Source organism: Hippichthys cyanospilos, chromosome 1 (genome assembly GCF_059441005.1).
Source record: "Hippichthys cyanospilos isolate Australia breed blue-spotted pipefish chromosome 1, RoL_Hcya_1.0, whole genome shotgun sequence".
Classification (NCBI taxonomy): Eukaryota; Metazoa; Chordata; class Actinopteri; order Syngnathiformes; family Syngnathidae; genus Hippichthys; species Hippichthys cyanospilos.
The window spans coordinates 34,614,513-34,635,000 of NC_142369.1; the positions used below are offsets into that span (position 1 = coordinate 34,614,513).

At 38.6% G+C, this 20,488-nt stretch overlaps 1 protein-coding gene across 1 annotated transcript in view; it reads right to left on the reverse strand.

Annotated features, from left to right (window-relative positions):
- Positions 1-20,488, reverse strand: part of nr6a1a (nuclear receptor subfamily 6, group A, member 1a) — a 146,892-nt gene that overhangs the window by 19,302 nt on the left and 107,102 nt on the right. The gene's annotated exons all lie outside the window — the stretch shown is intronic.

The following is a 20,488-nucleotide window of genomic DNA, read 5'->3' on the forward strand; positions in this document are numbered from 1 at the left end:
TGCAGAAGTTCAGTGAAGATACAGAAAGAAAATAATCAATGATTACCAAGAGGATTATGTTGACCTTAATCTTTGCTATGAAAAAAAAATGTGGGTACAAACCCCCCTTTCCAGGCATACGTTTCTGCCTGTTTTAGGGGGGAATTTTAAGTGCTTGCTGGGCGCTGGCTAATCTTGTGGGATTTTAAGATGCAACTATTTATTAAAAAGGAAGTGTAATCAGCACGGGCTCACATTTCTTTACTCCAAACAACAGTTATGATTATCTCATGAACAGGCAAAAACATAATAAATCAGAAGTTGAGCTGTGTGGCTTGAAGTAAAAACATGCAGTATTTATCATCTCATTATTTAATGGTACTTTACGTGTACACGTGTACAGTGGTGAAACATTCAGCTATTAAAACGCCAAAAGAACACACTTTGATGTTGATGTTTGGTGTAGCACAGAATTAAGTGAGGATTAAAGAGTAACACTTCAGTCTGCGCAGGACATTTAGAGACTCATCATAGTAGGTGTTTTGAAAATGTTACGGCAGCCGTTTGAAGAAGTTGTCATAGATTCTCTCCACATCTACCCTTACGCTACATAATACAGTATACTGTACATATATAATGACTTTTATAAGTAAAATCAGCTTTAATGGATAGTCAGATAAAGACAGATAAAGATTCACTTCACCACAGCAGATGAGTTGATTGAATTGTATCTGCTGATTTGGGCTACAGCTGACCTGTAGCGCCATATTTATTTTTTCAGTTTCTACACTCATTCTAATCATTTAAGGCAGGGGTGTCAAGGTCAGAAAGATAGGGGGCCAAATGAAAAAATTAGAAGCAGGGGGCCAGACTAATCGAAATCTTCACGAAAAATAAATAAAAACTACTGAAAAAATAATGACTATATTACTACATGATGGGTTTGAATGAATGAAGCGCTGCTTCTCAATTATAATTCGCAAAGCCCCCTCTTAAGAAAGAGAAAACAGGTCACACACGTTTCCCCCTCTCTTGCCACGTCGACCATAAATAAGATTTGTATACATAAAGATTGTTTAAGTATACCTAAAAGTGTATCCTTTTTACAGCAACGCAAGGAAAAAGCAATACAAAAACTATCAACAGCATATATACAGGTTAAAGATTTGTCCAAGCAGAAAAAAACCAAAGTGCATCAAAGTTTCAGAAAAAATACGCCAATCCTTATTTTATTAAAATTACACTTCACATGCAAAAACACCCCCCCCCCCCGCCCCCAACTCACCCTCCCCCATTATTTGAAAAACACTGGAATTTAGGCAAAATGGTCAATGGCAAAAGTAGGCTATTTTTTTCTTCAAAATATTAAAGAATTAAGAATTGGTGGATGGAAGGATGAAAAAAATGGAGGTAGTTCATTCATATCTAGGGGGAATCACACTTTAACTTCAGGGGGTAAAGTTTTCACAGGGGTACCCAAACACTTTCCATATAACCGACCAGACAGAATCACTTTTGGCCTTCACTTATGATGCACAATCCCCAGGTTACATTCCCCCAGGAGACCTGGGTTTGGGGTCATGACAGCTCCATTCAGATCATGTCTTGTTGTGCCACGTACAAAACGTAATACTAAAAACTCCACTGACATTGGCTGGCGTCCACTCTGCCAATGAAAACTGACAACTGGGCAATGTCACCAGCTGTTCTTTTATATCGATGGATTCGCTCTGAATCTGTGTTTCTGCTTAGACTCAAGTTCAAGAAGAATTACTTTTTTTCTGAGGAAACTGCATCACTAACATGAAGGATAATGTTTTGGATAAAATCCTCCACTTTAAATGGTCAGGCTGATTTAGTCATCTCTACTGCAACAATAAAACTGGCTGTGACAACAGCCTCACTTTGTGATTTGACTTTTTAGAAAAGAGCCCGCCAAAATTTAAGACCTCGTTTTAAGACCTTTTAATTCTTGCACCTTACATAGCCTTTATTACATGCCTATATTCTTCTCTTTGCCCATGTGTTTCCTTGCATGATGCTGTCTTCTCAGATTACCCTGTTACATTACAGCCACACTTTCTCCACACAGAAGACACACATTAGCAGCTACAGTAGACCTCCTCTACAACAAAATCATGTTTGCAGACAGAATTTGTTCACAACAGGGGACTTTCACTATAGCAAATCTATGTGTCAGACGTAAACATACAAAACGTGTTGTGCAGTCTACAATCCGACTTAAGAGGCGTTTTACTGTACCTCCCGAAATATGCCGGTTCTCAAAGTTCACCTTAATATTGCCATGTTATGTTAAAATGATCTTTTGCTGCATTGCTTGCTATTGACTTCTGATGAATAATGAAATGAAACCGCCTTCCGCTCGAGCATGCCACTCCTGCATTGTGGAAAATGTAAAGTTGGTGTATGGAAAAAACCTGCGGCCTTGACTTTGACAGACGTGATTTAAAAGAAAATCATATTACACCAAGCATGTCCAATGTCTGGGTCTGGGGGCCAAATGCAGCCCATGTTCAAACTTCCACCAGCCTGCATCTATTTTCTATTTCACCAGAAGATGGCAGCAGACATGTGATGCACTCTGAAGCGTTCAGAAATACACTCTTGAGAACACTCTGCCTTTGGGGATTATCATGATTTTGTGGGAACATAGCTGATTGAAAGCTGAAAGCTACTTAAGTTTATGATATGGGGAAAAGAAAACAATATTGTGTTTTTATACAAAGGAACCAACGTGATACACAAATAGGAAAGTCATTTTACTGTCATGCACTCCTATTGGCTCAGCGCTGCAAAGCATCATAGTCTATGTAATTGTGGAGTGTGCTACTGCGGACTGGAGCACCATCATTGTAGTGCTTGTAACCTTGCTTTATGCCTGGCGAGATTAAAGGGCCTAACATTGGTTCTGTACCGGATCGTAATTCCCTGTGTTAGGTCTTTGTCAATGGAGTGAAAAACTGTAGCAATTAAGATAGACACCAGGGTGTGTGCAATGATGCAGTCTTATTTGAACTTGTCTCCATGGTGAAAAGACACCCTCAGAATCCTGAGTTATTTCTCCAGGTGGAGAACAACAATTAGCTCTACAGAGAGGGATGTGACATCACTCCTACATTGCCCCTTCTGACCAAAAGGGACACTATTTGAGCTGTTAAGACAAACCAAGAGTGTACTAGAACAGGGCCTAAGTGGAGAGATGACGTCTCGACAACAACTTATTTATTCTCATACAGTATTTATACTATACACAGTAATGTAGTGCTGGGTATTGGGACCTAAAAGTGTATTGCGATATATTAGAGCAAAGGCGTATCGTGATACGTGTTGCAGTATACGTATAGGGCCATGTTTGTAAAAAAAAAAAAAAAAATCTATGGCATTTATATTAAAAATGTCAAAAAAAAAACCTAAGGGAAATTATTAGATTAGACATATTCTACTTATTCTTTTTCTGGAGCAAACACCATTGACATCTATGCAGTGGTGAGCCGTCAGGGCCAGCAAGGCCTTCTCTGCTGGCCTACTATAACCTGACATTATCATAACTATAATAAACTCTAATAATTATAATAACTATAATAAAAGTCCATTTCATTTTAAATTTATTTTTTACTGAATATACATATTTTATATATAAAATTATTCTCCATATTCTGTTTTTTTTTTCATGTCATATTATATCCATATCCATATGGTTACACTCCTAAGAGCTGCAGTTTTAGTGTAGAATTTTTAGCCAATTAGAATTCAGCTAACGTGTGTCACCAGGTGTCCGGAGGTGCTGGGCATTCCCTTGAACAGTATGAAGGCTTCTGTTCAGTGTGCAGTGACATATTTTGTACGGGCCCGTATTTTTGTTAGACAGCTGCAATAGCCAATCGACCCATAAAAACGCCCAGACACTGCATCTATGAGCACACATTAAACATTCTTTAAAAAAAAAAAAAATCTTTCAAGCATGCCTATTGACTGTGTTAATATGGTCCCTGCAGTTGATAATACTCTTTCAGATGGCACTGATGTGGCATGAAAGCATATAAAAGAAAAACAAAAAGAAATATAACAAAAGTTGAAATCTCAAAATTCCAATTTGAGTTAAACGCAACATGAGATTCTACTGCTAGAAATTTTTGGTTTTGTTTTAGAAAATAGCTCCATTTTCATATTGTATGATCATACAGTAGTTTACAGGCTGGGAATTTTTAAGTTAGAATTTATTGTCGCCTGTTGATCATGTGCTCTCAAGTCCTGAGACCTGGTGCATTTGTTCCCCCTCCCACAGTGCTTTGGACTTTGCCTTGGACTGGTCTTGCATCACCCCATGGTATTACTGACACTCTGAATGGGGTTGACCAATTCCAATAGATGGTTCATTCATTGTCATTCCCAAATTGGCTTAATTGCTAAAGATGAAAATATTGTTTCATATTTTCCCAATCTGTTGCATCAGAGATGGGCAAATTACGTCCTGTGTGCCGGATCCGGCCTGTTGGTCTTTTTAATCGGGCCTGCCTAAGATGGTAGGGAATAAAAGTTTGATGTGAATTATTGCATTAATTTAATTCTGACTTGTAATGACAGGCATTTCAACATCAGGTGGCACAGTAGGCGCAGTGACATGAGTTTACAGAGCCTCGAGGAATGAGAGACAGTGAGTCATTTTCAATTATCACTCTTCTACTGGTCAGATCAAAACCAATCTGCAGCAATGTCAAAGAAAAGTGAATGTCGGGTGATTAAGAAAGAATGAACTTTTTTTTTCTTCCTGATGTCGACAAACCATTCCGGTTTTCAAAGAACTATGCAAGCAAACCACTGACAGGTTGGTAGCTAGCTGGGAGGCTCGGCAGATCACCTTCATTTGATCAACTGCCATGCAAGATGCAATCCCCAAAGCAAGGCATTCAAACTAGCAAAAGCCAGCAATCCTTTATCTCCGATAGGGTGTTTCTTAAAGTGTGCGTGGTTGAGACCGCGAGTATTTTATGTCTTAAAAGCAAGAACAAATTTGAAAACAATAACTTATCACGCAGGCCAGTGACTCGCTGCATTGAAGTAATTGACACACACTTAAATAGCAAGCTAAACAAACAAAAAAAAGATGGTGTCATTTCCACTATATTATATGGCACCGGACAAAAGCAATGATATAAAGGACACAGCTCTTACTTTTTATCAGAGGAATTAATGAGAATTTCGCCAAAAAGCTTTGTCCGTTCTTCGAGCCAGGACCAGGAAGATGCCTCAAAAACCATTCTTCATGGTCTCTTCCTTGGGTAAACTACGCTCAAAAGACACTCATTTGTTGTGTTCTTGTTTTACAATGACCTCTGAAATTGCTGGTGGGAGGAGCGTCCCAATCCACCAATTGTAAATTACTGCCATCTGTTATTTAAACTCGGTCAGGGAAGGAAGGTGCCAGATTTAACATGTTTTTTTTAATTCTTGCTTGTGTGATTTCTGTCAGTCCATAGCTTATCTTAGGTTTCTCTACCTTATGCAAGTTAGATTTAGCTGTTTTTGTGTTTCTAACTTGTATAGGTCATTGTAGACTTTTTTTGTCTTGTTATTTCTGCCGTGTAGCTTGTATCTCCTTTTGTTTCACAGACAACTTAGCGCCCATACACATGAAACACACACCCGCTGTCTCGACCTCCAACATCACATTTGAGGCACAAATCTTGAAATATAAATGTATTATTGTTAATATTAATATATAAATATAAACAATCATTGATGAAATTCTTCAAAAAATACTGTAAATCTAAACTTGGTTAGTTCAATGAACAATTATGATTGGACATATGTTTCAGAACAGCAGTTTTTATTTTTTGAGCGCTTCAGCAAATTATTGCGCATCAAAAGTCAATGTTATTCTTTAACAATGAAGAAGGCTATTCATAAAACAGGAGAGTGTGCAAAATCAAATTTTCTCAATAGTATTTTTGTTTATTTTTGTCAGTGAAAAAAACAAAACAAAAACCTGTCACTATAACATTTAAATGACATCAAAACGTAAACCATCATCCATTGTCTGAACAAGTTATCTTACAAGTGTTGTGGTTGTACTGGAGTCTACCCCAGCTGTCTTCAGGCAGTTGTTTGTTTGTTTTCTTTTAACCTAATAAACAATATCAGGTATTATCACTAATATCAGGTATTATCACTACTGCACAAAAAATTGCTATAACTGCAGTTAGGAATGTGAAGTAGCATAACAAGTGCCACTCAAAGGTAAATAAATCCTTCCTATATTTTTATTTATGATGTTAGCTGATTGTACATGTATATTATATATACATAGCACTTACTATACTGTTTTGGTTCCAGTTTTTAATATGTATGTACAATTTTGATCTTTTTACCTAGGGTTCTAAGCGCATTAGCTGTTTAACATAGGTTTGGATTGCCCGCCATACAGTGAATTCGCCTTACGAGCCCAAGCACGGAACGGATTAATCTTGTAACACGGGGACTCACTGTATTCCAAGGCTGTTCAATTTCAAAGAATTTTCATAACAGCTATTCAATGCTGCAGACTTCCCAGATGAGAACATGCAAGATATAGTTTTATGCGTTGCATGACATAAAACGCTTCCGAGCTTTTCTGCAACGTTTAGTTCTTGGATCGAAGTCTTTTGTCAACAACAAGTCCCACAATGTATAGCATAAACCTGGCATTATGGGAGTCAGACTAAGCCACTCAATGTGGTCATTGAAAGGCTTATAAATGTCGTAAGTTGTTGTTCGTGAGCTCCCCTTGGTGGTTTTGGAGTCTCAACACAAATATTTCTACAACACCCTGTTGACAAGTTTCCGATGAAAATATTTATGTAAAAATTGGGGGAAATGCATGATAAAAGATGGGGTTTGCAGTATGTCCAAACAATATTTCTAATTTTGAATGGCAGTAAATGAGCCCGACATGGACTAAATTTGACCTCCCATTTGTAAGTATTTAGAAGGGACGGCAGGGCGGCATATTGAAAGTCGACATGTTTTGACAATCTATGCAATATTTTAGCCTTCTAGTGTTTTTGTATGCTTTTCCTTTGATGTCACACATCAAAAATATCTAAAAGCCTGAGTTGGGGCAAAATTTCCATCAGGAGTTAAAATAACCAACGTTGCATACAAAGTCATGTACATGCAGTATAACCTGTTACAAGAATTAAAACAAATTCAAAATTATACTGATGAAATAATGACAAAAAAAACCAACACAAAACAGTAGCAATTTGAAATGCTGTCAAAAGACAAAGGATAAAGGATGAGTTTTAAAAAAGAACAAAGGGGGAGCTTGCCTAACGTTTAGCGGGACGTCATCACAAATTACTGGACAGAAAAGGCTCGACCCCTTCTGAGCTTCCACATTGTCCGTGTTACCTCCAATAGCATCTGGTCCCCTGACACCACGAGTTAACGGCACCGGGGTCCTCAATGCAGAAAAGGGGCAACTCCATGTAAAGATTTGTGCACAAATAAAATCATCTTAAAAAGAACTCTAAAATTAACCCGGAGCGACTGTAGAGATGTCAGAGTTAGAGTTATGTGCTCCCCTTCAATGAGCAGTATTTGAGGGGCAAACAGCTGCCTTTTGGACCAACTCAAGATGATTGAGGGAGGTTTGGATGACCAAAATAAAGTGCATTACAGTAACCCAGCCAATAAAGCCATGGGTGACTGGATCAGTTAAAGTGACAGTCAAATCCACCTGGCTGGTGTGGCGTTTGCATGTTCTCCCTGAGCCCACGTGAGTTCTCTCCGGGCAGTCTGGCTTCCTCCCACACTCCAAAAACATGCATGGCAGGTGTATTAGACATAATATATTATCTGTAGGTGTCATTGGGTAAGTGAATGATTGTTTATTGCACTGCGATTGGCTGGCAACCAGTTCAGGGTGTGCCCCGCTTAGTGCCCAAAGCCAGCTGGGATAGGCACCAGCAAGCCTGCGACCCTTGTGAGGATAAGCGGCTCTAAAAATGGCTGGATGAAACGCAAGTGCAGCAGATACAATGAAAACAGCAAAAGTTCTAGAACTGATCTTTGTGGAACAACATAAGGCTGGCACAAACATTTCTGTCAGCCTGATCAGAATTAAACCACTCAAGAACGCTACCACCAATGGACACCTGGTGCTGCAAATGAGCCAACAAAAAGCTGCCGTTTTATCCAATGTAACAAGACACACATTCTCCAGTGTGTTTTAACAAGAGGAAGTCATTAAAAACTTACAATAGGGCTGATTCTGTGCAACCAAGAACGATTTCAACTGGGAAAATTTCACCTTGTGGTTTCCGCCAGTCATACAAACCGTCTGCTAACTAATTAAATGTTGCTACTTGACAGCCTAATACAGACCGGCTATTACTCAAATGTTAATTACAGTTATTTATAGTATTATACTATTTGTAGAAGTACTAAGCTATTTGTAGTAGTGCCACTGAGCAGCAGTAATACTGGCCATGTTATTATACAGCAGCAGTTTATTTTTAACCCTCCAGTTAAATTTAAGGTTAATTGTGTAAAGCCACTATGATAATTTCTCAACAGATTATTATTTTTGATCAATTAAATGAAGCCCACTGCAATAAATGGTAAACCGGTGCAGCACAACAGGCCCATCTACTTATACTCTACTAGCACTAGAGATGCCATTACTACTACTAGTGTACCATTAACAATAACAATTATAATGACAATGGGGAAAATAATTTAGCTCTCCAATCGCAAAATGAAGCCAATGTCATGGAATTCAACATGTTCACTGATACCGTTTGAACCACTGTTGTTGACATGCATGCCTTGCATTCTTCCTTCAGTCAAAGTAAGCTTTCAAATTAGACGAAGTGGTTTGTCTGTGTGGTCCTGTTGCATGTCAGAGGTCTGCAAGCAGTAGCTCCTTAGTAATCGGGATTTGTCAATAAAGTAACTGTACTGTAATTCTTTCTCAATTCCATCCCATTGCCGTAGTCGGGGAAAACAGAGGGCCAAAGTTGCCCTCAGTGTAACAGCTCTCGGATGTTGACCTAAAGTGGAGCCTGTAGCGTACCAAACTTAATAACAGGGAAGCAGAGTTTACACTGGAAATTCATATTTATTATAAAAACCCTTAAGGTAAATCTTCCTAACTCTTTTGTTTCATCCTCTCAGTTCGCCTTCTGCCACGTGTTCTCACTCACGTGTGAGCTTGACTCTGATTCTTGGAGAATGCTCCAAGTACTGTCCTCAGCAGTCAACAGCATGGACAACACTGATTACAACACCATGCATCGCTGTGCAACAGCGATCAATGAGGGGAGGTGCTGTAATACACTCCATCAGGAGCCAGTCACGCATCTTGTAGGAATGACCATGAGCTGATTGACTGATTACATGGTCAGTCCTGTCCATGCTGTTGACTGTGTCTCCTGCAGGCAGTCAGCACCCACACGCGAGTGACAGCACACAGCCAGAGCAATAAGGTGAGGACAAAACAGAGCGCAGTTAGAATGAATTGGAATTTCAAGTGTAAACTCTGCTTCCCTGTTTTCACGTTTGGTCAACTATGGGATTTACTCTGGATCAATGTCAGCGGAGTGCCTGTGGCATGTGCGATTACAGCCAACTCGTCAGATGGCATTCAGGGAACCTTCCCTCCGTCATATATATATATATATATATATATACATATATATATATATATACATATACATATATATACACATGTATACATACATACATATATATATATATATATATATATATATACATTTATACATACATACATACATATATATATATATATATATATATATATATATATATATATATATATATATATATACATATATATATACATATACATATATATATATACATATACATATACATATATATATATACATATATATACATACATACATACATATACATATATATATATATACATATATATATACATATATATATACATATATATATATATATATATATATACAGTGGGCCCCCGTGTTACGACCTTAATCCGTTCAGCGGCTAGGCTCGTAACTCCAATTCGCCATATGACGGGCAATCCAAACCTATGTTAAGTAGTGAATGCGCGCAACGCGTGCAAAAACATCACGACTTTATACACATATTAAAAATTAGTAATATAATCTACCGTACTGTTAAATTAAATAACATAAATATACAAAGGAAAAAGGACATTTACCTTTGGGGCGACGTGACTTGAGCTGGTGGTGGGTGGAGGCGGAGGGGAGCAGATTTTTTTTTTTTTCTTAAACGAGAACTTTTTCAAAGGAGACTTTTTTTGAACAATGACTTTTTTTGTTTCAACAAGAACGTATTTTTAAACGAGAACTTTTTTAAACGAGAACTTATTTTAAATGAGAACATATCACCGGCGATTTCCTTTCTTTAATTCATAATAGAAGAAGCCTCTCCATTTTGTTGTTGACCGAGGTCCGTCTCCTGGCAAGGAAAGTCATGCCCTTAGAAGACTTGCTTGCTTTAATGCAGTGGTTCTTAACTTTGTTGGAGGCACCGAACCCCACCAGTTTCATATGCTCATTCACCGAACCCTTCTTTAGTAAAAAAAAAAAATATGATTTTATTCCCCGCCGCCACGTCGTCAGGAGCTTATTTGCCTGGATCGGCGCTCGGGAGATAACGGGCTAATTCCGGTGTGTGGTCCCGACTGAGAAGGTCTCACTCTGCTGCTTCTCCAGCGCTCTCAAAGCGGACCGGTAGGGAATCTCATTCAGACACATATACAGTACAGCCCTCTCTAAGCGGTCTGGTAGGGCGGTCTCACTCTGCTCCATGAACCAGCGACCTCAAAGCGGGCCGGTAGGAAATCTCAGAGCAGGACGCTTTCAATGACTGTGCCCACTAACTGCAGACTAGACTGAGGGGGGGGACCTCTGCAGCGGAAGCTCCACCGAACCCCTGAGACAGACTCACCGAACCCCTAGGGTTCGGTCAAACCCAGGTTAAGAACCACTGCTTTAATGGCTTCCTTGTTCTTGAGAATTGTACCGATTGTCGAGCGATTACGGCCATATTCACTAGCAAGGTTAACTATGCGTGCGCCTCCTTCGTATTTTTTTTATTATCTCCTGCTTCGTTTCTATTGTCATCATCCTCTGATTTCTTTCTTTACCGCCACTTGCAATTTTAGAAGCCATGTCTAACAGATAAAAGTTTGCATAGTCTTCACAACACATGGACCAGCTCGTGCCAAGATGAGGGAGTTCGGCCAATAGCATACCGGCATTTTTGTGATTGAAGTGACGCCAGTCAATAGCATATCGGCATCTCTGTGACTGCCTTAATTGACCAATAGCATATTGGCATTTCCGTGACATGCGATAAAAGTTGTTTTTGTTGATGCAGCAAAGCGAAAAAAATATGCATATATAAATAAAAAACGCGAAGCACTAAGGGCAGGAAAGATTAATTAAGCATTGTACTTGAATTCTAAGCAGGAATCTGTGGCCTTAATCAATGCAGTCACTTTACCAATGATATTATATGATACACAGTCTTGGTGTTTAGCTCTTTAAGAAGAGTCTTTAAGGTAGGAAAACAAGGACAAATTATTACAGTTGAGATTATTAACTTCATAATTTCATATTCAAACACACATAAAAAACAAAAAACAACTGCGAAATTGTCTCACACTAAATGGGTAATTCCATCCATCCATTTTTTTAGAGCCGCTTATCCTCACAAGCTTCACAGGCTCGCTGGTGCCTATCTCAGCTGGCATCGAGCATGAAATGGTAATTTTACTAAATCTGTTCAATGCTGTAATGGAAAAAAATGCACTTTTATTTTAAAGCTTCACACAGCCTGAGGAGGTTTATGTTTCTATGGCTGATGCAAGGATGTCAGTTTGTGTGCTTTCCTCAAGTGCAGGTGATGCCACAAAGAGAGGGAGGACGGAGGAGAGACATAACAGGTTGGAGGCTGCTGTCCAGCTGGTTAATGCTACCTCCCAGGCTGATAGATTAGCCTGGACATCTGATTAATATAAGACTCTTGTGTAATGCAAGATACAGCTCTACACACTTTACCCTCCGATGGGACTGCATGAGGTTTGGTAAGGAGAAAAGAACCACACCAAATACTTAAAGAAAATTAATGCAACATAACATATACAGCAATGCCTCATTTTTCATGGTTAACAAGTCCCAGAAACCCCTTGAAATAAATGAATTCCGTGAAGCAGGATTTTGTGTTTTTCCTTGCCTACTTTTCTTTCAAGCCCTTGTACCAAATCTGAACAGGCAAAATTCGCTTTTTGGGCACTAACATTTTTTTTTTTTTATACACAACATTACAGTGTACCAGAGAGTAGCGAACCGCCGCTAACGCTCAAGTCTCTATATCCCTAAACTCTAGCAACCCCCAAGCCCCAAGCACGCCTGCAAGACTTGCGCCTGAGCAGAAAAATAGGGCACTTCGTAGCAGTAGCACAAGCTACTGCTACGAAGCTACTAAGCCAAAGGAGGTTAAAATATACAGACCTGCACATGTATCTGAAATAAAAACAAAGTGGGACAATATTGCATCATTTCAATGTATGGTACAGACAGATAATTATATATATAAAAAAAATGATAATAATAAAAAGAAAGCCAAAAATTAACAACCTGGAAAAAATGGGGAGAGCGAAAGTGGCTTTCTTGGGAGTGGTTGGCTTTTTTACAAATGGGTAACCCAGTTAGACGCCAAAATTAGAACACAACCACCAGTCACCAGCTTGACTGGCAATAGTAAGGGCCTAACTAAAGTTTGCGGGTCGCAAGAGTTTTTCATACACCAATACTACATTTCCCGCAATGCAAGGAAGGCGCAACTGAGTGCAAGCCAGCTTCATTCATCAGTAGTCATAGCTAGCATAACAATGGTCAACTTTCAGATATCGATCAAAAAAGGCAAAATCGAAGATGGACAAAAACCATGGAGTGCAAATAACGTGGGAGTCGGACTGAATGTTCACAAAGGTTGCTGGTAAACCCGTGTGTCTTCTATGTGGAAAAAGCGTGGCAGTAATAAAACAGTATAATCTGAGAAGATGGCATCATGAAATGAAAAACGTTGCCAAAAAAAAAAAACTAAGACAAAGAATGAAAACAAGGTCTTAATACTCGGCCGGCTTTGTCTAGGCCAGTGTTTCTCAACTATATTTTGCCAGCCCCCCACCGAAAAGAGAAACCTTTTTGCCCCCGCCAGTCGATGCACTGCCTATAAATAAGATTATTATTGATGAAAATTGTTTAAGTATACCTACACATGTATCCTTTTTAACATTAACAACAGAAAAACGCAATATAAATCAACTTTCAACAACTGTTAAAAAACGCAATATAACTTTCAACAACTGTTAATTATTTTTATCGCTTTTATACATATTACAGCTTAGCTAAATAGGAAAAAAGAAGTAAGTGCACCAAAGTGCCTGAAACTAAAAGAAAATGATGACAATTCTTACTTTATTGCAATTACATTCCACATGACAAAAACAAAGTCTTTTTCCTGGGATCATCCACGCCCCCGCCTGGCATCACCTCGCGCCCCGCCAGGGGGGTCCGCCCCACTATTTAAGAAGCACTTGTCTAGGCAGAAGCGCACACAAAAATCAGCCATCTACAGAGTGTCATTTTATTTAAAAAAAAAAAAAAAAAAAAGTTGGAGTGTGTCCATCAATCTAAAATAGCAGCGCTGTGATAAGGGAAAATAGTCACTAAATATTTGCCGGCAACCTATTTGGGGAAAATTGACCCAGTTTTCTTTTCACAAAATGTATTTTGTAAACTTCTGTCTGGCTGACAAGTAACATATATACTTGTCAAATTGAATATGTTGGTGAATAAAAAGGGCACTTATGTTTGCAGTACTCCAAATTAATTTGCTGTACAAGTTGTCAGGGAAATTTGCCTTACTCTAGTAATTCATTGCTAGTGCATTAACTCCACATAAACAATGCACACACATGGCTAATAAGTATTAGATTATTTTTTCATCTGTAGCTGCATGAAACATAATGCTGCTTACAGTCTGTTGGCTCTGCGTAGATGACCATTTGGAGAACGCTGCATTGAGTTTGCGTTAGTTGACAGATATAGCAACTGAATCGGGTGTCAAACATACGGCCCATGAAATAATTTTGTGAAGTACAAAAATGAGCAGAATTTGTTCATAAATGAAAAACTGAAATGTTTTGTGATTAAAAGTGAAGTTAATGTTTTATGATTAATGGCGATGTTGTACTTGATTTATTTTGGGAACTATTAAGAAAATAATAATACATTTGAAGTTTATGTTTTAAAGTTATATAAATGTACAATATACCATCATTTTATTGGTCCGACCCACAAGGAAATACATTTTACTTCATGCGGCCCGCAAACTTAAACGAGTTTGACATTTCTGCTCTGAATGGTACAGTGGTTCTCAAAAGGTCAGGAGAAAAAACATTTTTCCATATCATCAAGTTGTGGGCCATATACTGTACTTTACTATGACATTTATTAGTATCTGTTCTTGGTTTTTGCTCATGTCTTGTAAATGCAGTTTGAACCTTGGACTTACTTTGTCATTTTTAATCGCGCAATTTTTGGGACTCCTAGCATTATTGTTGGGATGCATAGTTTATTAGTATTGCGAGTTCCGGGGACCCATCAGTTTTCAGAGGTAAAATAAGCACTGTGTTTGGCTTAAAATGTTTTTTTTTTTTTTTTGGGTTTTGTTTCTGCAAAAATTTGCAGTGGGGGTTCTTGGAAAAATGATTTTTTTCAAAAAGGGGTCCTGGACTCCAAAAGGTTTGAGAACCCCTGCACTAGGGTGCGGTCTTTTTCACGTTTTTGATGAAAATTTTATCAGTTCGGTCCTTGGCATGTAGTTATTTATTTATTTTTTGTCCATTGGTCAATGAGACAAACAATAATTGGTCACCTCAAACCACAAAAGTACATTAGTGGCACACAAGCTTAAGCTGAATTAAGGTAAAAATGAATATGTTTTTGTTTTTTGTTTTTTCCAACTGGGTAAGGTATGTTAGAAGCTCTGCCAGCTGCAGGGAGACTCGCAAACGATGCTCAGCATTTGTCAGTGTTTGTGCTCATTCAGAAAGCACATTGAAACCATATATTTCACTCACCTCTCTTTGTGAAATTCCTAGCTTCCTTTCAATGAGGAGAAAAAGCAACAGCTCTGCTGGCCTTCACTTAAGCTTATTTGCCAAATTTATCACCCTGTCTTTCAAGTGCATGGCCACCATATAATCGGGCTGATTCACACCTTCACACACTTGATCTCAGTGTGTCATGTCCTGAAACTCCTCCTTTCCCTTCTCAGCAGATGACAGTTAAATATTCATGACATTTATTAAAGGTCTCACTTCCTTAAAGCTCCTGAGCAATTATTAGCCTAAAATTTATAGCTGCAAAGCCAAAATGTTCTGTATATTGTCGAGTAAAATACCTGAGAAAAAAAAATAGTAGTACACAATGCTAGTACAAATGTGTTTCTGAATTGAGTTGCTACATATAAAGAGTTTACCACAGTGTGAGGTGTCTGTGGGACAATTGTATTCACAACACAAAAGATAAGGTTTTTCATATATATTTGTGTTGAAAAAAAGAAACCATACAGGAATTATTCCTTGAAAAAAATTACTTCGCAAAGTCTGTAGCATAGCATTATAGCATTATAATAAATTTGTGTAGTTAACAGTGTTATTGAGAAAAGGGCTTTGGTGAAACTAAGGTAATTGTGGTGCTTAGGACTAAATGGTTAAAAAAGTTCCGCTGGTGACAACACGTTGGTTGAGAACTATTTTTACTTAATACTAATAATTATTACTTCAGTAGTAATTTTGCGCCCCGATTAAACAAAACCTTTAAATGTGAAACACACCACAAAGCATATAAAAGAAGAAAACTGTCAAAAAGACTTTGATGAACATTTTGCATTAATAATAGTATTATGCTTCACTACACATAAGGATAAGTGGGCCCTCCTTGTTATGAGATTAATCTGTTCCACGGTTGGGCTCGTAAGGTGAATTCAACGTATGGCGGGCAATCCAAACCTATGTTAAATAGCTAATGCATTTACAACCCCAGGTAAAAACTTCAAAATTGTACATACATATTAAACATTGGTAAGAGAATAGTATAGTAAGTGCTACGTATATACAATATACATGTATACACTCAGAAAACATCAGAAATAAAAACTATAGAATTTATATAGAATTTATATATAATTTATATTTAAGATTTATTTACCTTTGAGTGGCGCTTGTTATGCCCATATTCCCTAGTAAGGGTGGCCTAGGCTAGGCTAGCTTCGTATTTCTTGATTATCTCCAGCTTCTTTCCATATAAATCATCTTCTTACTTCTGTCACTAGCAATCTTGGAAGTCCTGGCTAACCCATTCAACTTTGAATTAAGCAGTAAAGTGCACTATAAATACATTTTTTTACCACTCACAATCGCAGACCAGCATCTCCGTGAGGAGACATCGACCAATAGCAGACCAGCATTGTAGTAATGTTTTGCATGGAGGCATTGACGGCAACTGAAAATTAGTGCAACTACCTAAAAAACGCCTGCAGACGGATACAAAACAACACAAAAACAGCCAAGTTCCTAGGGTCATGACAGTTGTTTTTGTCGCAAAACCGGGAAAATACCGTAAAGAGGGGCTGAAAAAACTCAGCATTCCACATCTTAACGTGAAAATAACGTAAGCCAGGGACGCTGTAACACGGAGGTCCACTGTACATGGCTATGCAGGAATCTCTTGTGTGGCTTGCCACCTGTGGGTAGAAATCCTGCGGAATGCCTACTGTGATTACAAAGCACAATATGCAAAATGACATGACATGACATCAGGCTATGGTGTCACATGGAAAGTTTGTTAGCTCTTCATTTATGGCGTTGTATTTGCGCCAAAATTACGAGCACGCGAAAAAAAAAATTGAGCGGAGGAAATCAAACTGAGCGAGTGAAAACAGATTTTGAGCGCAAGAAAAAAACTATTGAGCGCGTAATGATAAGAGTTTGAGCGTGCGCCGATGGAGTTTGGACACAGAAAAAGAAATTGCTCGCTCAAAATTCCTTTTTGCTTGCTCGGGATAGCCCTCTCTCGCTCAACATCTCGCTCTCGCTCGCGATACTCCTCCCTCTCTCGCTCAACATCGCGCTTGCGCAACATCAAGCTCTCGCTCGCTCGAGTCGTCCGCTGCGCTCGCTCAGTTCTGCTCACGCGTTACGTTTGTGCTACAAAACCAGCCAGTCAGAGCTTGTAAAAGCACTTTGATTGACAGCTTGGTATCCAATGAGATTGCTTGTACGCTATCCGTTGACGCACTCTCGTTTGCCCTGTGTTCACCTGGAAAGGGCAAACGAGAGTTCGTCAACACGGACTTGGGCTGGAGAATTACTTTTAATATTATTATTCTTACTGTATTGTATCATTTGACAGAAATACATTGTTAGTTTTTTTACTATAATAATACAAGCCCACCTACTCCCGCCCACGTCGATGTGACGCACTCTCGTTTGCTCGTTCCGGGTGAACACAACAAGCAATCTCATTGGATACCCAGCTGTCAATCGTTGTGCTTTTACAAGCTCTGATTGGCTGGTTTTGTGGCACAAACGTAATGCGTGAGCAGAACTGAGCGAGCAAGAACTTTTTTTCTGCGCTCAAAATCTGCTTTCGCTTGCTCAGTTTTATTTTCAACGCTCAAAATTTTTTTCCGTGCGCTCGTAATTGTGGCATAAATATAACGCCATATTCATTGCCCGGGTGAGACACAAGGCAGAGACAGTTGCTGTTGCATCTATTTCTGTTTCCAAAACAGTTTGGTATCTAAGGTGATTGGCCCAGTGCGCCCGAGGCCTTGTCCCCGAGGACTGAAGTCCTAAGGAAGGCTCCACCTGGACATTTACAGACGGTCTCTCATCCAGGTCCTAAACAGGTTTAACCAGGCTTGCTTAGCTTCCGTGATCAGGGCTTTCTCAGGAAAGTATGGTCGTAAACTCCCCACAGGGAAAGTATCGAGCCGCAATTTCTCCACCCATTGTTTGGTGTAATGTGTTGCGCTTATAAGTAATGTAAATGAATCTGGCAAAGAGGGATTAAAAAGACAATAGAAAAAGTGAAAGAAACAAAAGATTTTTGAATATTTAACTCTCAACATGACCCCATCAAGGGCTGAGCAATTGCTCCTTTTATCTCAGTGTAGAAAAACTCTGGGAATGCACTTCTTATATGTGCTGCTCATTTGGACTGCTGAAGCTGCTGCCCCTGCGACCCGACCCCGAAAAAAGCAGAAAATGATGGACGGAGACTACAATAACTATTATGAAAAAAAGTTTTGATTTCTAAACGTATTCCTTTAACTATAAAATCTCAGCTTTATGTTATGTTTATCTCTACAGTAGATGTATGCTTTTACACTGACTAAATACATTTAAACTGTACCAAGATTCTTATTTTAGTATACATACTTTAAAAAAAAAAAAGTCATTTTACCGTGAGGTCTTTCTTAAATAAAATAGATAGCTTGGCTCCACAAGATGGAAATAGCAACACTTTTTAATGCTCTGCATGACGATAAATCCTTTGTGAAACACGGTGAGAAGACCACCTTCAAAATAAACTCGGGTTTACCAAATAATATATGGACATGAATGCTTTGGCATGCTTTTATTTTGAAGTTGTTCATGGCAGCATGTTCAGGAGTAATAGCCTGCAATTGTTGCTCCTAACTCCAGATGCAAGCAACTTAACTTTGTTCTGAAATCATGTTCAATCGCCATTTTAGCTTTCTAACAAATGCCTTTATTATGCTGACACAGGCTGGCACTTGTTGTGAGTGTTTACCAGTGGCGTGGGCTTCATTATAGCTGTGTCTGGCATAAATTGTCCACAACTGTTCCATTTAGCAGGGGTCACCAACCTGTATAACCTCTATACAAAAGTGTACACAAATTACATTGATTAAATCAATTATATAACTGAATTACAAATGTGATCCATTTCAAGGCAAAACATTAATTAGATGCAAATGAGTGTTTGTCAATGCAAAAGATTTGCATATGCAGCACAGGGAAATACTTGGCACGAACAAAAATGCTAACAAGCTGAATGCATATAGGGCAGCACTATATAACATGCTGAAGATAAGAGCTAGCATTAGCTAGCATGTTATCCACAGTCACAAGTTGCTGGATTAACAGACGAACTAATTTTGGGCATATTATCATAAATTACAGCATTCTTACAAAGAAAGTACAATGACATTCGTAGGTCCGATTTCACAAAAAGACAGAATACCGTGCACATCCCCGACAGTGACTCCTCTCAACTGAGGCCACACCGTCTTTTCTCACTACAAAATGTAATCAGCAGCCAGAGGTGGCGTCATAAAACAAAGGTCAAGCCAAACAAAGCACAAATGAATGAAATGTCAAAGGATAAACTAAATCAATTCCAAAATGTCATTATTTTGCAGTTGGGGACCTCTGCCATACAAGCTGGCGAATATGAGCCTGCCCACTTTGATGCTGATAGTGATCAGTTGGAAAACTGGTCAAATTTGAACAAACTATGCTGACTCAGCCAGCAAATTTGTCTCAGACCGGGCTCGACACTGCAACAGATTCATCCGCAAATGCTTCTACCTTTAAACTGTACATTGGTGAAAATTTCATCCGGTTGCACGGCGCAAGTACATTGGCATGTACATAAATGTGACAGTAAAATAATAATAATAAATAAATAAAATAAAAAATAGACCAAGAAAAGTATAGCAACATGACATGCCAATGCTGTGTTGCAAACGGCAATTTCAGAAAAAACACAGCATGTGTCAGACCAGAGACGACAATGCAATAATCATAAAACACTTTTATTTTTAAGTTGGCCTTCATGGCTGTGGTTGAGGTTTGACTAGCTTCAGTCCCCACAACTTTGCTTTTATTGCCATTACATCGCAGAACTACCACCATCTAAAAATCATATTCAATCACTGACTAAGCATGCTTAAAACCACTAGTCATTAACATAGTCAATGTATGTTACGCCACAGATCTGCCGTTAGTGCAATTTTTAACGTAGTGCATTCAAATGGATTTCAAATCCAGACAGAAAAAGTTAAGTGATGCAAAAAAATGTTAATACAGTGGGCTCCATGTTAAGAGATTAATCTGTCCCATAACAAATTAATCTCTTAACATGCATTGCCCAACCCCATAGTTGGGCTTGAATTCACCGTATGGTGGGCAATCCAATCCTATGGTAAATAGCTAATGCGTTTAGAACCCCTGGTAAAAACATCAAAATTGTACATACATATTCAAAATTGGTACCAAAATCGTATAGTAAGTGCTATGTAAATATAATATACATGTATACAATCAGAAAACATCATAAATGAAAAATATAGAAAGAATTTCTTTACCTTTGAGTTGCGC